This window comes from Falco cherrug, chromosome 10 (genome assembly GCF_023634085.1).
Source record: "Falco cherrug isolate bFalChe1 chromosome 10, bFalChe1.pri, whole genome shotgun sequence".
NCBI classification, from domain to species: domain Eukaryota; kingdom Metazoa; phylum Chordata; class Aves; order Falconiformes; family Falconidae; genus Falco; species Falco cherrug.
In genome coordinates, this window is record NC_073706.1 from 23,001,428 (window position 1) to 23,018,955 (window position 17,528).

Genomic DNA, 17,528 nt, shown 5'->3' on the forward strand with positions numbered 1-17,528 from the left:
TGGTCTTTACAAGGTCAAACTGATATAATGGGCAATGCAGTTACAGGGGAAATTTCTGCTCTGCTGCTATCTCCTCAATGTATGTTATTTCATGCTTAGTATAGTAAGAATTCAAAGAAATGGCGGAGTAATAGATTTGTGTCATTGTAGACTATTAGGGAGCTATTCATCCTTTCAGATTTTAATTGCCTGTGTAGCAGTCCTAGGCAATAGTACTAGTCTACACATTGGAAAATCTGACTTGTAGTGCCAAGGAAACTTACAAGATGATTATACTGTATGAAATTTAGCATAGTAAGAATTCCACAATCCTCCCCTGAATCATTATTGTGCTCTCTGTTAATAATACATGTGGAATTTTGAAGCCATTTGGCCATTTCTCTGTGCACAGGAAAAGGGAATCGTTATGGTCTTTCACCCAGGTGCCCTGGTGACTTCACTGGCAGCTGGAAGAAGCTGCTGACTTTTGTAGACTTTGGTCTCTGTCAAAATAGATAACATGCTTTTCTATCCATATATGTAACTTCAAATTTTATTTTTTTTTAGACAGAAGCAGACTGATATGAGTGGCTGCCAGAAGGATCAGCTTGCACGCAGCACCAGGTTGCAGCTGAGGGAGGGAGACAGGATAAGGCTATAGATAATGGGGGGCTGTGTCTGTCTGTAATCTTGCGAAGTCCCTCCCCAAGCCTGAAGGTTTAGTCTGCTTCATAAGTGAAGTTTTTCCTTGCTTGTAAACGACTTCCTAGATGCCAGAGCTCCATGAAATATTTTGGTTTTGGTTTTGTCTTGGAAGATGATGATATAATGTGTTCTACTTGATGTATATGTACCGCTGATCATGAATTCACTTGTGCAGCTCTTTGGGGCTGTCTGGCCAGTTTAGCAGCTACAGGCAACACATGTATGAAGACATCAGAAACTAATATTGCGTGCAATGACTCATCAGTTGTTTGCCATAATTCCTTAAGTTCATATTGCAATACTGTACAGAATGGCGGAGGTGCAGTCCCCTTGCTTGTGGGTGAACGGCTTGTGCAGTATGTTTCTAGTCATAGTCAGTTATGCAGTTTGTTTCTTAACAAAACTGTATCGTGCTCTTTCTCACTAGGGAGCACTGAACTTCAGCTTTCAGGGACCCCCTAGGTCAGAATCAACCTTTTTGAGTGTAGAATAAATTGGGAAGGCGTAAACCAAAAAAGTCGTGCCTCCCAAAATAACATGTTCCAGATCTGGAAGGAAGATGGTGGTATTGATACAAAAACTTCTTTTTTGTGTCATGTGGAGGCACTTTTGGATATGGGGGACCTTTTACAAAAGTTAGGAAAGTACTAGTGGCATGATTTGGGAATACAGCTTTAACAAACTGGAAAGGAAATTAGATGTGCAATGCAAAAGTGAAGTCTTCTTTCCGTAGGAGTGAAGGCAATGAAGGAGTAACTTTTTATAAGTTGAGGAGATCGATGGAGTAGCTTTCTATGTGTGACTGAGGAGGTTAGTATTCTTCGGTACAGAAAGAGAACATGGGGGCATACGATGGAACCTGCAAAACCAGGAATGGCATGGTAGGCGTTCAGTCTTTTATATACAGAAAATGTGGGACATTGAATGAAGCTAGTAGGTGCCAAACAAATGCAAGGGAGGCCTTGTTGAGGAACTGGCTGGAAATTTCTTGCCAGTAAGTGTTAAAGTTTACCTGGGTTCAAGAAGATACTCGAAGTAATGGAAGAGACACCTCTTGGAAGGCTGCATATACAGGAACCCCATCTAGACAAGGAAGTCCCCACAGCTGAAATTGGTTCGAGCTTGAGAAAGTATTGAGAGGCGTAACGTGTTTGCTATGGCCAGCCTGCATCTGTGTTAGATGAACCTTTAGCTGACTCAGGAGGGTCACTCTTGTGTTCTGTACATTATTGTGTCTTGGGGCTGAATGCCTTGCTGGTTGTGCAGGTAGATGTGGGCAAATCTATCCTTTCACAAGGGTCAAACTTCAAAGAAATGTTTTTAAATTCAGGTCGTTACTTGTTGTTTCTCTGTAAAGACGCCTCTTAAGGACTGAATCCCTGCAACTAAAAATAGCACCTAAATCACCCTCCGCTTTGGTATCTGTTATCCAGAGGAGTTATGTGTGATTGAGAGCACTGGAGTACGGCATCCTCCGATGCCATTTACACAGTCTGTGCTCTTTGCCCTTCTGATCTTAATGCCCTAACAGGCACTTCTGGGTATCATAAGAAATACTCTGAATGCGTCCTCCACGAGTCTAGCTCCCTAACCTTGTGGTGTTTGATTTGTTAATCATTCGGTAATAACTTAAAAGCATTTTGGTTTCTAAAGATGAGGCATTTAACAGTTGTTCATTTCAAAGGATGTTAGGCGTTAGGTTCTTTTGCAAATCCCAGAAGACAGTCGTCTTCATTGTTAAGCAGCAAAACCGTGCTTCAAAACCTGATGATTCTGAAAACATAGATGTTGTATCTGATCCTTTGCTTCAGACAAAAAAAACAACTTTGAGTTTTAAATGAAAATGGAAATTTTTATTAAGGAGGGTAGTACTAGACTGGTGTGACTGTATGATATATTTTCAAAGAAGTCATTTTTCCCACTTTTTGGAGATTTTACAGTCATAAATGAATCCAATCATGTAACTTCATAAAATGACAAGGAGGTGACTGATACCAGTCTTTTTAAGAGCTAAAAGTTTCTATGGTAGTGAGTTGTTGGAACTACCTACCACTGCTGCTGCTAATGATCTACTGTTTGTAAACTACAGACTTACTATTTATAGCAGGTGTTATTCTGTAGCAGTGATTTGTGTCACAGGATGCCATTTTGTAATTTTCTCCCATTGGCTTGGATTTCATCTCCATGCTCTCCTGGCAGTATTTCACTTTTCCTGACAGACAGTTAATTTGAGAATTTCCCAGCTGTACAAACAAATTCAGAGCATCAAGGCATGTGCAGTATGCACAGAGCCCACATTTGTTTGGGCTTAGTTTAGTAAGCCCATTAATTAAGACTTAAAAATAAACATAAATAAATTGTGTTAACAGTTATCGCCCTTTTAATAGGCAGAGCATAGTAGTCTGCCCACCATCCTTGAAGCTGCCTATATATTTATGAACGTTCCACTGAAAGCTACATTTTCATGGCAAATGAATGAAAACAGGTTGAGGTGGAATCATCCTTTTTCTCTGAGTTCTCATGGGTTAATCAGATAGATCTCAAGTCAAGTCTCTTTCAGAAGTACTTGTGAATAATCAATCAGAATCTAAAATTCAACCTCATATTTAGGAAGCGGAGATCTAGATTTGATTTGGCCTATTAAAGAAATAAAGTAAGTGCAGAAGAAATCCAAATGCAAATATTTAATTCAAGTACGCATTGGATTTTATCCTTCCAATGGGAGCTGGTTTAGTGAGATTAAACTGAATGTGCACTGAAATAAAGCTGTTGTGTAAAAAACGGTGAGTAAATTTTGCCCTAGGATGTGTACGTGCACTTCACTTAAAACAGTCTATGAAACAATAATTTCTACACGCAGACATTCATGTCTTTCCTAACATTAAGAGATTCTGTCCACCTCTTACCCATAATCCTAGTATCTGAAGTGTGCTTTGCAGTTGTCCCACATCTAAAGCTTTCACTTACTCCTGGGAAATTTATTTAGCAAATCTGTTAGTTGATGTTCGCTCTGTGACAGCATTGGCTTCTCAGGGTCAGGCAGGTTTGCGTCAAGTGACATTTTTGGCCTAGTGAGAGAACTTTGAGAGTTACAATTAAGAGATCTAAACCGCTACTTGGGATTGAAGTTTTTTTGCCCGTAATGAAGTTCCAATATTGAAGTTGGATCCAAGAGGTGAAACAATTCAGCAGTTTCACAGCTGAAAACTCAGTTTGTTTTAAATTTCAAGATGGTTATTTTTCTGAGGAGTGTATCTGTGGAAGCAGAATCCTGTAAACTGAACTACTTGAAAAGCCAGGGAATTGACTTTAATCCTGTCAATATTGAAAGAAGGGGCTTGTGGCAAAAGAACAAGATTATAAACTGGAGGCCCAGTTAATTTTCCATCTCGCCTGTAGGCTTATTGTTTGCTTTTGGGAGAATACATGCCTGGGCTTTCATTTTCCCCATCTGTAACTTGGGAATACTGGTCTCTGTGAAACAGGGGCTTGGTCTGTGAACACTGTAAAGTGCTTTGAGCGCTTGGAGTATTGCTGCCCCGTCTGGTGGTCTGTGATTAGTGTTAGGTAGTACCCATTATGAAAATAAATTTATATTTGACTCTGCTCATTTACAAGACACGTGGAAACTTATGGTTCTCTAAATGTAGATAGGAGACAAACCTTTGCTTATGAATTTACTGCTTGAAAGAGCTTTGTGTCTGCTCTCCTATGGGACTGCAAGCAAATGTAGGGAACCTAGTCCTCCTGAATTAGAGAATCTGAACTAATGACTTTAGCATTTGCCTCATCTCCCAAACCAGTGAGAGTCAGGATTGAGTAACAGCTCTGAGTTGGCTCTAACAATTTATGAGAAAAAAAAAAATTGTTTATCCTAGTTCTATGTTTTCAATTATTCCTTTGCATAAAGGGAATTAAGCAAATGGAGAAATTCTCAGAATCCCGGAGGTTCACGAGGAGTAACAAATGCTTCTGAGTCTGCAAGGCACACATCATCAAAGAAAGCAAAGTGTCTGGCAGCAGTTTAGAAATGAGGAAATTTGAGTTTAGAAATTTTTTGTATGTTCCTATTCAAGTATTATCACATCAGTTAAATAAGAAATGAATATGTTATTGTAACTCTCATTTGTAAGTCATCCAGGAAGATATGTTCAAGTCTTGGATAAGGTGAGATACTTGTACAGATACTGTCAGGTGAAATTGTGGGGGTTTTTTTGTTTACAGAAGGCGGTACATATCTGACAAATTGTAGAAGGTCTAATAGGTCATGTTAGTATATTTTCACTTAAACTGACCAAATAACAAACCAGGAAGAGAACTAGGAAAATATTTAATAATTTCCCAAGACAGCTAACTTGGCTGGTAGACAGGAGGCAGGCTGTGCTTGGCAGAATTCAAAGACTTAGTAGGTGGTTTAAGATCCAACTAAACCTGAATCGAGTAGTAAAGACCACAGTATTTTTGAAAGGCTCTTAAAAATGAGGTGGCTAGTAAAAAATTATTTGGGCTAGATATTGTAGTTTATAAAGCCAACACCTAAGCTGTTTGAGCTTCCCTTACTGGAGTTGTCAAAGAGTGGGTGTGCATTAAAATTATTCAGGATATTAAAATGCAAAAAATAGGGCAAACCATAATTTTATTTTCCCTTTTCAAGTAGAAGAGGCCCTTCCCTAAGGAAATCTTCCTTACAAGAAATAATTGAGGTGCTGTGCAATGACAATTCATAAACTTATGATTTTCTTTCAATTGGTCTTTTTGAAATAATATGTTTTGAACTTACTGTTCAAAATAGGTTCTTAATAAGAACAAAACAGATTTCTAAACAGAATTATGTGAGATTGCTATGAGAACATCCGTAGATACAATACAGAGAATTGCTTAGATGGTTTTTTATTTTGGAAAGGGTATAAATTTTCATGCCCAAAGGTGTAATTTAAGTTCAGATGGAAAGGACTAAGAATAAATTTTCTCTTTGGACACTCTTTCCTCTTTTTTTTGTCTGATTTGAAGTATCTTCCTCTGAAGTATGTGGATCTTGCTATTCTTGGACCCTGGATGACCAAGCTGAAAGTCCGATCTAAACATGTGGTGGTTTTATTTTCACTGTCGGTTTCAGTTTCTCAATGTTATCTGTGTCCTGTAGATGGGATGGATTCCCAGCAAATAGAGTATTCTGTAAGCTTGGTGCCTTGAGCGTGTTTGCCCAGTGCAAAGAGTCTTTAGCTATAGCAGAGCCATGTTCAGGTGCTCTAAGTTATAAATCTGACTCTCCAGTTGGGAACTGCATGAATGTGGTTAGGCTATGAACAGATTCTTTGTGGTCTGGGTCAGCAGTTTGCTTGTCTGCACACTTGTACTTGCTGGCGACTTTTGTTTTGCAGTTAAAAGCTTGTGGAGCCAATTTCTAATCATATAAAATATAGATACGGCCCTCGGTTACTTGAGGGAGGGGGGAAAAAGTACAGCACTGTCTTTTTGTGTATTAATCTTTCTAGCGTCAGACTAGTGTGGATATGAGAGGAAAAGAATAATCTTCAGAAATGACTCACAAGTGCTAATCCATCTGGAAGGAATCATTTCCACAAGACTGTAAAGCTGTTTGTTAGAGAATTCCTTGTACCTTTCTCAGACATGTCCATAGCTTGCTGAGCTCGTGTTCAACTGGATTGGTACCAGGTTTCTTGCAGATACTGTAAGATTTGCCTGAAATAGGTCATGTGGACAAACCCTATATGCTGCAGTAAATAACTCTTACAACTAAAGCTTTTCTGCTTGCATGAGGCTTACATGGTAGGGTAGAGTTCTGTTTTCCACCAGACCATAACAAGAGATTTCTGAAGAAATTTAGGATATTATGTAGTTGCCTGATTGGCACCTGAAAGTGGTGCCATCATTGGGGAACTTCTTATAAGCTTGTAGGTGTGCTTTAAGCCATGCCCTATGCTGGGGGCAGAGCTGCACTATCCTGGAAGGAGCACCAAGACTTCATGGCTCTTCAGATTGTTCCTCCCACTAATTCTTGTTTTCCTTGGGAAAACATGGCTTCTTGCCTTGTTTGACTGAAGCACAATTAATCCGTGTGTGAACTGGCCTTGCTCTTCTCAGTAATGTAGAAATGAGGTAGGGATTCTCCCTCCGCTCCTATTTGACATTGTGGAAATCATCAGAATGTGCATCAAGGTAATGGTCCTGGAAAAAGCAGTGCAAATTTAACCTGTTAACTGCCTGTTAGCTCCAGCTTTGGAAAATATAATGATTCAGATGGCAAATCAGGTCAAGAGGAGAAGGAAACTTGGATTTCTGATACCACTGAACTAGAAAACATCTCAAGTTTTTTTTCCAGAGATAGTTCATTACAATTGCTTTTGTTTGGAATACTAATACTGACATACTTCACAAAATCTGCATTAAACCTGGAAGTTTTTTATATCGTTTTTACTTCAGTCCAGGCATTGCAAACAGAGGTGGCATATTTTTGGAGAGAAATACGTAAGCAACCATTTATATATTTGCTGGATTTTGCCTCTTATGTGAAATGCATTGTATCATTCCTATTTATTTTGTTAAGTCTTTTAAATCAAACTGTAAAAATCTTTGCAACAGATCTTTCTATGGATCTTTTTATTTAGACTGTTAGAATTGTCTGGAACAGAAATATGAGGGATTTGAATAGAAATTAGTGAATATTTCTAAAAGCTTGAGAAAATGTAATTTAGACCAACTATCTTCAGCTGAACTGTGTTATTCTTAGGGCAAACTTAGTGTTAGTTTTTGGTGAATTAATAAAGTAAGAACTACAGAATTTGGTCCATTTACCAATAGTGAGTCTTGAACTTAAAATGATAAGCCAAAATTTCTGAAGCAACGGAAACAGTGAACATACAGCTATAAGAAGCAACTGCAATGCAGAAGGAGAAAACAGAAGTCACTGAATCATAGACACCAATTTATAGGTATCATAATTGGGTTTAATCTGTTGGTTTAAATAAACATGTATTCCTATTTGGGCTTGTATTTGTAAATTGGCCCAAATTGCTTCAAGTATACAATAAAGTTTTGTTTGCAACTTTAGAAGCTGATTTAAAGATAGTTTGGAAGTTTGGCTGTATAGATTAATGTTCCAACATGTTTTTCAAATCAGGGCCATTTTTAAATTCTATGCCAGCTTAGAATTCCCAGGGCTCTAGCAGTTTCCTTGTGGGTTCTAATTGGAAAGCTCACAGGAAATCACATTGTTTATCATGAAGGCAAAGATGCTTTTCTTTAAAATGGACATACAGAGCTTTAGAGAATCAGACTTACCTGCAGTGACCTACATGTGAAATTTTTTCTGGGCATTTTCAGCATCTGCATAAAAACTGTATCTTAAACATCTGGAAATCCAAAAAGTGAACAGATGAAGCATCTGTAAAAATTCTGTCTTCCTGTAGACTGTGTAGATTTCTATCACACTCTTCCTTGACACTTGGCTCATGTTAGGTAAAGCACCATTTGGAACTAATCTTACTGAAAAAGCTGGGACCCCCACCCCCCAGCCCTGCCTCGCACTTCAGAAGGTCACAAAGCGTGAGATTGATCACTGAGAGAAAAACTGGAGGAAAGGGAAGAAGAGGGATGACTGTAACACAGCAGTATACCCAGCACTGTAATTATTAAATGAAGGAATTTGAATGGCTTCTGACACTTGTTATTCAGACTTCTCGTTGAAGGTTATCCACAAATTCCAAAGAAATATGTTGGCTATTTGAACTATATTGCTCCACACTGGAAATGGACATATAGAAACATCTTTTGGTATGAAATCTTAGGATCTATAATGTGTTACGGTGGACTTTCAGCTGTTCAGACTGAAATTTTCTAAGCGTTGTCCTTAGCTTGAGTTCTCCTCGAATGATTAAGGGGAAAAAGTGATTTTGAAATTTCTGTGTCTCAAATGGGTTGTTTTTGCCAAAATTTTTTATTTGTCATATTTAACTTGATTTTGAGAGAATCATATCCCCTTAAAGGACATGATGTTTGATAAGACATGGTTGTGGGTTAAGATGCTTTTTGAAATGTGCCCTAAGAAAATCCACTGAGTATTGATCGGTTTGTATCTTGTGGAATAATTGCTACTTGTGGATGTAGTTGCCATGCTCATTCAGAGGTTGTGCTGTGTGACAATGAAATAGCCACAAACAACTTTGTCAAAGGTAATGCTTTTCTCATGTTCAGTGTTTTTCTCATTAAGTTACAACATAAATGAGGAAAATGTAGAAACTAAGATTCTTCAACCTCTTCAGCTAAGTCTACATTAATTCAACTCTGGCTTCTGTGGTTGTGGTGGGGAGAAGCTCACAACCATGTATTAAAGATAAGATGTAATTGTCCTCTGAAAGAGCAACTGTGAGAATTGCCCCATTCTGTTCTAATAACGTTATTTAAGAAACCTATTAGGAGGTGCTAATTTTAAAAAAACACCTTTAAACATAAATTCTGAAAACCAGAGGTCTAAGGAGAAAGTATGGAGCTTTTAATGAATGGAAATGAGCTATTGAATCCCAGGCTTTGGCTCTTGCATTTTTATTTTTTTTTTTTTTCAGGAACACTGAAAGGAGATCTCTGTCATGCCATGCCATGCTATGACTTACCTTAATGTCTCTGTCTTAGTTTCTCTGTTTATAAAATTTTAAATAAATGTGTTAGTTTTTGTTTTGTGGTTTTTTTTTTTTTTAATAATTACAGTCTCTTGCTTTACTGGTAGTCTTTCTCTTTAACACTATTACCACGTTAGATAAAAAACCACAACCAAACAACAAACCATCTTTTGATTTTTGCATTTGGCCTGCTAGCATTTTCAGATTGTAGGTAAGTAGAACTAATGGCTTTTAATTTGTGGTGCACACCTGCCTGGAATTTAAGTTACTCAGACAAGGTCTTTGAAAGACTATTAATAAAAGTGAACTTGTCAGTAGGCCAAGATATGTTATAGAGTTAGATGTCTGGAAGTTTTGAAAGTCAATTTATAGATTTCTCCAAGACTTTGGACTGTAGTGACTTAATCCCATCCTCAATCACACAAATTGAGTGGACAGGAAAAGGGTCTGACATCTGTTTAAATGGGCTCTTTGTTGTCAGCTTCTATTCGTTGTGCGTCACTTGCTCTCCAATGGAAGGTTCCTGGCTGTTGATCTCGGTGTGTTATCCAGCTGCCCACTAGTCAGCCTCTCAGGGGTGGCCGCCTGATTCTGGCAGATGTTGTGATTTTGTCTCCTTATGCTGAAATGGGCATGCCCCTTGGCTGCATTTAAACTAGTTATTAGTCAGTCAATCAAATGTGCTTAAGTTGGTGAATGAAGCTTTAGTCTTGCCAATTTTTGACATGATTTACAACTGGGTATCCCAGTTGTCAGGTGCCTTATACATGAACTGAATCATCTCTTGGATTCCTTGGTTTTCTAACGCACTCCTGGAAGTAGGAGTTGCAGTGTTTCTGTTAAATTAGGGTTTTGTAATTATTTATTAACCCAAACTTTTTTGGAATTATAAACAACATATTCATCTTTTGCTGTGTGACCAGTAAGCTGTGTCCGGGACAGAACACTGAGAATAACAAAGCCATGAAGAAAATCTTAACTTTTAAAACTACATCGTCGTTAATTTAAATTTCTTCTCCATCTATGCTTACTCTTAAGAAGCTGAAGCTAATACTACGTAGAAGAAGTGGGAAAATGTATTCTAGCATGGCCAGCAGGTCAAAGGAGGTGATTCTCCCCCTCTGCTCTGCTGGAGTACTCCATCTGGAGTGCTGCGTTCAGCTCTGGAGCCCCAGCATAAGAAGGACATGGACCTGTTGGAGTGAGTCGAAAGGAGGTCCACAAAGACGATCAGAGGACTGGAGAACCTCTCCTATGAAAACAGGCTGGGAATTGTGGTTGTTAAGCCTGGCGAAGAGAAGGCTCCAGAGAGACCTTGTAGCACCTTTCCAGTACCTAAAGGGAGCTTATAAATGGGGTCAGACTTTTTAGTAAGGCCTGTAGTGACAGCAGAAGAGCATAATGGTTTTAAACTAAGAGGGCAATCTAGATTGGATATGAGGACGAAATTCTTTATGATGAGGGTGGTGAGGCACTGGCACAGGTTGCCCAGAGAAGTTGTGGATCCCTGGCAGTGTTCAAGGCCAGGCTGGACGGGGCTTGGACCAGCCTGGTTTAAGGTGTCCCTGCCTGTGGCAGAGGGGTTGGGGGTTGGAACTAGGTGATCTTTGAGGTCTCTTCCAACCCAAACCATTCTATGATTTGGTACATTGACACTAATAGCATAGCTGAACCGTTCACTTAGTTTTGTATTTATTTTAACGTTGTAGTCTGTATGTTGATGTAAAGCATTGGTGAAGTTCATTATTTTTATTGGCATATTCTAAATCTGTTAGATATTTCAAAGCGATCACAAATGCTTTCTTAGCATCTAGGAAGTTGACAATGAGTGATTTTTGGCTTTTGATGATCTTTGCGGTGTTTGCATAGGGTAAAAATCTGGTCAGCACATGATTTTGAAACCGTAAATCCAACCTGCTGTTCCATTAAAATGACATCTATCTACAGTACTTAATATGACAGTGCAAAGACTGTATTTCAGAGAAGGACAATGTTTTGCCAGTTGTTAAGTGAATTACTTAGGGGTGCTTTCTTGGTTGTAAGTGCAATGTCTTTTTCATTAATCTGGAAGCTGTTCCTGGTTCCATGTCTGCTGAAGAGTTTGGCAATTTTTATTGATTTCTCCTAAGCCTTCAAAATTTTCATGCTAAGTTTTTGTTTTTTAAATTTTCCTGGATTTTAACTTTTATTGTGGCCTTGGGAAGGGTGGGTGGTTTTGGGTTTTTTTTCTTACATTTTATTTTTTGCAGTGGGAGATGCTTGATTTTAAATTCTATATATGTATCTCCATGTTTGGAATTCCTTCTGTTCATTCTGAATATGCGTTTAACACATTCTTTTGATTGTTGGTCCAGTCATTATATTTGGGAAGTGTTCTCTCCCGTAGTAAACAGGGGAGGGGGAAATCAAAACTGCTGCCCTTCCCTCTCCTCCCTGCCCACCACCCCCCCCCTCTTCCCCGCCTAGGAGCATTTATTTGGCCTTGTAGGTGTTACAGTTTTATTTATTTAATACCTAGTTCATACTTGTTCTTAGAATGGTTATTCACTAAACCTGAATTTTGGCACTGCAAAGCAGTCTAATGTAAACTTAATTTTTCCTTTGCTGAAATGAGTGTCTGGGACACCACTTCTGTGATTTATAAATGGGCTCCGAAATATTTTAGGTTTGAGTTCTTGAAGAATTAATGATAGCGACTAAATCAGTGTTGGTTGGCTAAGGATATTGTCCCTTAGTGGTGAGGTGAATTTTAACAGCTCAATAGGAGTAAGTTCCTGTAGCAGTGCGTGTCAGTTCACTTAGGCTTAACAAATGAATAAAAGATGAGGAGCAAAATCATATTTACAGAGAAGATTGTAGCAGCACTTCTTTTCTGTGTGCTAATGAGCTAAATCAGATTTTATAAGGGGGAGGAGGGCTTTGCTAAGAATAGCTGAACAAAATGAGAGGAGAATTTAAGAAGAAAAATAGCTCTGTGGCTAGTAGCAAAGTTAAAGGCAAAATTGTAAAGAGTTCTGAAACAGGTACATGTTCTGTCTGATATAGTTGCATGTCAATGTGAATTTATGCTCACATAACACTAAATAGCCCTATGAAAGGCACCACTGCAGCCAGATACCGCAATCTCCATACTGTAATTTCCTCCCCATTTTGGTTAATGTAGGTTATCTGTCAATAAAAGCAATTTTTACCGCTGAGTGCTTAGCTAACTGTAACCCTCCTCCATATCAAACAAAATTGCTAATCTTTTTTCTTTTATTCAGATGTGAGTGACAGTTCAAAAAGTTGTGAAATTATCTATTCGAAGAACAAAGTATGAGTAGGAATCTTCAGCGTGGCTCAAGTCTACTATAAAAAGATGGGATATGTAACACACTGTTGTGGACCCTCGTTCTGGAAAATCAGTACAAAAAATACATTTTTCCATGTGATTTCAGAGCATTGGTGTAAGAGAGTCCCTTTTGGGTTTAGAAGTTAACCTGAGAGCATTTTTCCAGGATTGCATCATATGTTTCACTCACACTTTCACATCCTGCATTAAACCACATGCATGCACATCAACAAGACAAGATTGTAAAAGGAGTGTAACTGGGGAATTGTTTTCATGATATTTGGTAGGAGTAATTGCGGCCACTGCTGTTTCAAAGCAACTGCGGTTATATTATACTATGTCAACAAAAGTCACTTTTGCCAGATGGAAACCTAATTACTTCAGAATGATCTGTTAGAAAGCACTTTTGAGATAGTCAGGCCATTTATACGAATCAGTAAAAAAAATTTGTGCATGAAACCTTTCTTAAATAAGAGCTTTCATGCGTTACAGGTTGAACATTACAGTGATACTTTTGGAAATATTAAAAAAGGAGACTTCTATTTAAAAGGTGGTAGGGAAATTTATTAGGTGATAAGAAAATACGAGTATTACCCTGTGATTTTTGTGATAAAGCTGATTGTGCTATTGTTGAATAGAGCAGAGGGGTGGTTTTGCTGTTCTCTTTGGCCAGACCCTAATATTGTGGGAGGTGGGATGAGATACAGAATGTACATTTCAGTGAGGTCATGTGATGCCACGGATATTTATTTGTGTAGTATTTGTTCCATAAAATGACTTAAAGCTTCTTTTTTTTGCCTTTTTTTTTTTTTTTCCTTTCAATAATATAGGTTTTTTTCCCTTCTGTAGCCCAGGACATGCCTTCTTTTTACATTTGGGTGTTGGTCCCTTTGAGTTTCTTAGGGCACCCATTAAACAGACATTTTTTCTGTCACTGTTAAACCAGGATGTCACAAGTTGGGTTTAAGTGTGATAGTTCTGTACCTAGACTCAGTATTTGCTGTCGTAGCTTTTACCACCAAAGTATTTTTCTAAAAGACACTGTAATCTCTATAATTGTAAAAGAAATGTTGCAAGCTCTGTGGATGTCTGAGCTTCGTAGTGAAGCTAGGTTGACTGATGTGTGTAAAGGTCTGTCTTAGTTGTCAAGGTATAGTAATTTATGGATAGTCTGTCAGGTACATGATGTTTTAGATGGTGTATTTGCTGACTCTTAACTGCATAGATTTCTGACACATAAACCATCTCTTCTGAATTGCTTTCCTTGAAAGTCATTACGATCTACCTAAATCAGAAGACATAAAACATGTAGAACCAGATTTATTCACATGTTGTTAGTACCGGGGAGCAGTGGTGACCCAGGGGAATGCTAAAGTTTTCAGCATTCCTGCCTGGCATTGCAGTGCCTTCCCAACAGCCCCTTGAAAGAAAGGCACTGCAGATTCTCCTGGCTATCTCTTCACTTGTAGCTCCTTTTGTACTGCTGAGGGCATCTGTGCCAAGGAGCAGCTCCTGGTCTCCAGGACCAGTGCTGCAGACTTGCTCATGCCCTGTGGGCTCAGGGCCAAGTAGAGCAGATGGGTTCTGCCTGCGCTGGGCCCAAGTTTCCTGTAATTGCCAGAAGGCAGCCACCAGCCACATAGCACACTTTTTTTTTTTTTTTTTTTTTTTGGTGGCTCTTCTCCTAGTTCAGATTTCCTGAAATAATACGAGGGTTTTATCATAGATTTCCAGAACTGCATCTAATACCCTCTAGCACACCATGAAAGAATATAGGCTGGTTAGCAGGGAATGTGGCAGGACAAAGTAGTTTCGAGGCACGGAATCGTCTGGGCTGAGTTAGGGAACTGAGTGGAATGGAAGGAAACAAACCTGGTATGATTTCACCTGTTCTGGGCTGTTCCTGGGGTTATAAACCGGTTTGGTCTTGGAGAAGACTTCCTAGCTTTCTGCAAAGGAGACCCTGAGGGCAAAGTAATGTACAGGCACTGTGGAAGATCCAGAGGTGAGAACTGAAGAGTGAACTGGGAGGTGACATGATTTGACACTGCAGGTCTGCTTTCACACGGAAAGTAACTGTAGCTTTATCTCCTTTTCATGCTCTCTGAAGTAGCTTATGCAAGTGCCAGGAATATTGGAGCTGGCTTCTTGTCAACTTGTTCTTGTCGCTGCTGCTAACCACTTACAAGGTCATCCAGGATTTGTGCTCTAAATTAGACGTAATCATTCAAAAATTCCAAAAAGTATAGTTTTGTCAGGTATAATATGTTTGGTCTCTTGACTGTTGGCTTGTTAAGTCAGTTGGTTCCACATCTATGTATCCATGTTAGCACTTTGCATACTCTAGTCCAAGCAGAGGTATTATGGGAAAAGAAATTCACTCCATTTGATTTAAATGGTGTTAAATTTGATTCTGTGAGAACATGATAAAACGTTGTATGTACAGTGGATTTTTTATGTAATTAGACTAAGATATAATACTATGAAATGGCACCTCTTTGAATCTACTGACAAGATAGCATTGAGTATCAACTACCTATGTATTTCCAAAGGGTTTAATTGTGCAGAAACACTAAAAACTGCAAAATAATTTCTACCAGGACCTGAGGGAACCAAAATACCTGAGCAGTCATGAGCAGCCTCACCTGGGGCCTCAACCTCACCCTCTGCCCATGGCCCAGGAGCTCGCTTTCACCTCAACCCCACTTCTTGGCTGAGCCGTGCTGTGGCCAGACCATCTCCAGCCTGGCTTCCCGCTGGCTGGGCTTTGTGGCTGGAACCTCACATCTGCTGTAGCCTTGTGTCCAGCCCTGTCTTGTCTTCTGCTGTTTCTGACTTGTCTTGCTAGACAGTAGACCTGACCTGTTGCCCCATTTTGTCATGGGACGGTTGGCTAAGGTTGGTATGTCACCAGCACTGCTGTACTTGGGTGCTGTGGGACTGCACTGCTGCCCGTGAGGGCTGCCACCCCTGTGCTGGGGTCACCCTTGGCTCCTGGCTTGTCCTCCCCTCCTGGAGCAGCCCAACTCTTGCTGCTCCCTACCCGTTTCCCATCTTTCCCTGTGCTGCGGTTGGTAAGTCAAACATCCCTGCCCATGCTGCTTGTTCCTTTTCTGCACTGGAGGAGGTAAGGTCAGGTTAGACCTTTGCTGGGGAAATTATTTTGAAGTGGGAACTTCTTTAAGGTTTTTACAATGTTTTGTGTAAGTTTTTAGTAGAAAATCACGAAGCCAAAGGCTTGTTTTGACAGCTTTTCTCCAAATGCAGACTGGACCAGTTGACCTTGCTCCAGCAGGCTGCCAGAGTTTTGTGTGACTCCTTGTAACAGAAGCGGGTGCTCTTTTAAGGTTATTAGACTTGTCCAATTAAAATTTCCTGAGAAAGGATGCAGCAGGGGCAGAGATGGGTGAATGCTGCATTACTACTTCCTAGAGACTGTAAGTCACAGGGGGAAACTGAAGGTGTGAAGAAGTCTGTAGAGGATAATGAGAACTTGCCTCGGGGTACAGATGCTTATTGCTTCTTTGAAGAAATTAGTGTAATGCGAAAGGGGTGCTAGTTTAGAAATGCATCTAGTGATAACAGTTAGGGTTTTTTTTTTTGTTTTTTTTTTTGTTTGTTTGTTTTTTGTTTTTGTTTTTTTTTTCTCTCTTAAGAAAAGAAGAAAATAAAAGCCCTCGTCTGTGAGAAACAGCACTTCTTTTTTTTTTTTTTTTCCCTTGTTTTCTCCCCAGAATAATGTGAAGGGATTTCAAACAATAGTTAACGACTTCCTTGTGCTCTGATCTGTAAGGTTTTTCCATATCTAGAGCCCCTTGGAAGAACTCATGTTTCATTGTTTTTATTTATTCTGGATTTAGTGAATAAATGTCTTTATTTCCCTCCTTCCTTCCTCCTTCCCCTCCCTTGTTCCAGGATGGTCCAGGAGGTGATGTTGTTCTGTGACACAAGGTTTGCTTGGATTTTGCTTTAAAACATATAAAACTGGTCAGTGTTTTCTGCTAATACAGTATAGAAAAGTAGTAGTATTTTCTTGTAAATACTTTGAAACATAAGCATAACTTTTTGAAAACAAGGAAATGTAAAAGAGTACAATTGGAATAAAAATAATAGGGGAATGCGAGCTAGGTGGCTAGGAACAGGTCTAAATATTTACAAGGCATGTGTGTAAGTCTGAAACAACTTATAAGATTCCATTGACATACTGGTAAAAGAAGTAGGATGGTGTTTATTATTGTAGCCATTCTAATTGCAGTTTCTTTGGTTTACCAGGTATACAAAGGTGAGTAGTTCTGTGCTTGTAGATCTGTTATGACAGCAGCAATGTACTTGCAGATGTCTAATATAAAATCATATATAAAGTCTTTCTAAACTGCCTTTAAATACTGACATTGGTATGCTACCAGCAGCTGTGGCAAGGGGACGCCTGTTCCTGTGTCATCTTTTTTTTTTCCTCTTTCCACGTTTCCAAGAATTATTTTGGACTGTTAAACCCAGAATTTTGGACATAGATCTAGGAACTAGTAGAGTCACCATTTCCAGTTTTCTACCTCTTAGCTCACTTTGGCATTGAGGAGCTACAGGTTCCTGAACAGAAGCAAATATTTCATAAATCAGCATTAGAAAACCAGCACATTCAAATCAACATAGGGGTATGAATTCCTCCATGGGTTAGAGATTTCTAAAGTTACATAGTAACAATATTTCATTTTTTTTCATTTTGCTGAGGATGATGCCTATTTTTCGTTTGAGGAAAAAAAAACTTAAATGAGAACTAAATGCTGAAGTATTCTTTCTATGTGTCTCAGTAAATGTACCAATACAAACAAAAAACTTGCTGTGGTAATCTATTCTGTTTGGCTCAGCTATATCAGTAA

General features: G+C 39.0%; 1 protein-coding gene across 6 annotated transcripts in view; it reads left to right on the plus strand.

Moving 5' to 3' along the window:
• Positions 1–17,528, plus strand: part of GAS2 (growth arrest specific 2) — a 98,234-nt gene that overhangs the window by 20,429 nt on the left and 60,277 nt on the right. The window lies entirely within an intron of this gene.